Genomic DNA, 2,657 nt, shown 5'->3' on the forward strand with positions numbered 1-2,657 from the left:
GTATTGTTTGTTTGTTTCATTTGGCTTAAATGTTGATAATAAATATTTGTGTTCCTAAAACTCTTACTAGTTGAATGGCCTTCTTATGTATATTTGGATAATGGTGGTTATGTACATTTTGTATTAGTTAGAGAACTAAAACAAACACTTGAAGTCAATACAGCACTAATGAACTGGCTCAAATGGTTGGTTTGTTTGTAAGCCATATGTAGGCCTGCTGAGAACAGCACACACAACAGACCTGTAGCTGTATTAACACTCAGCTGACGCATACTTTAGACAAAGATAATTTACGGGTTACTTTCTCACTTTGAATTTCTCTGTAACTTAAAAATGTATTTGTCAATTAAAATGATTCAGGGAATACAAATCCATCAATCAATCAATCAAGCTTTATTTATATAGCACCTTTCATACAAATCAAATGCGATTCAAAGTGCTTTTTAGCGATTAAAAAATAATCATAATAATAATAAAATGATAATAAAAATCTAATATATCATAACTAAACATAAAGCAGAAAGGGATATAGAAGTTGACACTAAGTGGAGACTAACGCACACCAATTGGAATAAATATCTCTGAACTGTCCTTGATGCAAAGCTACATTTTGATCTGAACACTGATCTTATTTGTAAAAAGGCAAACCAGCGGTTGTTCTTCTTAAGAAAGTTGCTAAGTTTCACTGTAGATCTGACTCTAATGAAAATGTTTAATTCTGCTTTTATAGAGTCTGTTCTTACCTTTTATATGATCTCCTGGATTGGAAGCCTCAGTCTTTAAAAAAAGGAATAAGCTTGTGAGAATCATCAGGCAGTGCTGTAAGATTACTGGTGCCTCTGTTCATGACCTTCAGCCCTTTTATGAAGTTAGAGCATTCTCCAAGGCGAAGGCCATAGCTATGGACCCCCAGCATAACTTTACATAAGGAGTTTCAGATGCTGCCGTCAAGGAGAGGGTTTAGTCTCCCCGGGTGCAGAATGAACAGACTGTCTTTTATTCCGTTGGCAGTTGAATCTTGCCCCTGTGACCTATGTGTGGACAATGTGTAGATCTTGTGCGGCGCTGTTGTATTGTATTGTGTGGAGTACTCTCTACTTTATTTATTTATTTTATCAGGAAAAAAATGTTTGAGAACCAGTTCTTATTTACAAACATGACCTGGCCAAGAGGCACCAAACACCATACACACAAATAGAAATATAAACATAAAACAGAACAAAAGTGAACAATGTTACAAGCAATGTGCGCAAGGTGTAAAAAAGTATGTGTGTATATATAAGTATCTATGTAAGTAAAGTCTGAAGTGATCAGCAGGAGCAACAGTTAACTACAATCTGTTGAAGTTTTAGCTTGAAGGTTGTGAGTGGAGTCAAAGTTGAAAGTTTGAGGGTGTTTTGTAAGATCTTCCAGTCGTTGATGATTATGGGCAACGTGAAGAAGAGAGGACAGGTAGGGAGGTGTCTTGCCCAGGATTGACTTATATACCAAATGAAGCCAGTGGTGAAGCCGCCAGGTATGAAGGGTGGGCCACCTCGCCAATTTATAGAGCTCGCAGACTGTGGAAGGGTGCATTAGTGGCAAAGCGGATAGCTGAGTGATAAAGAGTGTCCAGTTTCTTGATACAAAGTGAATTGCCCCTCGGGGACAATACAGTTATACTCTACTCTAATAAAAGTAAAAAACATGACTAGTTAAGACAATAAAAAAGGTAAGGATAAAAGTCTAGGATAAATAAAAGCCCTAAAATAGCAATGACAGCTACATCTAATTTATAAATGTCTTCTTGGCTCGGTACTGGTCTGCTTTCAGTCCCTAAAGTCAGAACGAAACATGGTGAAGCAGCGTTTAGTCATTATGCACCACATATCTGGAACTCACTCCAACTCTCACCTCTTTTAAATCAAAGACTAAGACTTTTTTATTTGCCACTGCCTTCCTATCTTAGCTCATTTTAACTCACTTTAAATTACAATTTTAAAGTAATTTTTAATATATTTCTAATTTTCCTTTTCTTTTCTTTTTTATTATATTTGTCATTTTAATTGTGTTCTTTTATGCTTGTCTGAATGTTTCCAATGCTTTTAATCTTTTAATGTAAAGCACATTGAGTTACCATCGTGTATGAAATGCGCTATACAAATAAAGCTGCCTTGCCTTGCCTATACTGTATGTTCCATGTTGTTGAGCTGTGCTATTTATTTTGACGTGTGCTGCTGACCTCTTGGCCAGGTCGCCCTTGTAAATGAGGTCTTGATCTCAATGGGACTCATCTGGTTAAATAAAGGTTAAATTAAAAAAAAAGAAAAATAGTAATACGATTATACAAATTTAATTTAATTAAAATAAGTTATAAAAACCCTACATAAAAGTCAGACTACACATATGTGTCTTTAATTGACTTTTAATAGGAATAAAGCAGATATTTCACACTGTTTCAACACAGCTATGGTTTATTTTTGTAGTCTCACCTCCAATTGTCTGTCTCTTTGATAAGACAACGTGTACACCGTTACCTTAGACGACTTATTTTAATGCAGCAGCTGATTCCCAAGCTGTCCAGTCTCAGATTTACCTCAGCTGCCTCAGACTATGTGGTATACAGATCTACAGTCACGCAGTTACCGCTCTGTTCTGCTCACAAGCGGTTCAGTTAC

The sequence above is a fragment of the Notolabrus celidotus genome, chromosome 8 (assembly GCF_009762535.1).
Source record: "Notolabrus celidotus isolate fNotCel1 chromosome 8, fNotCel1.pri, whole genome shotgun sequence".
NCBI classification, from domain to species: Eukaryota; Metazoa; Chordata; class Actinopteri; order Labriformes; family Labridae; genus Notolabrus; species Notolabrus celidotus.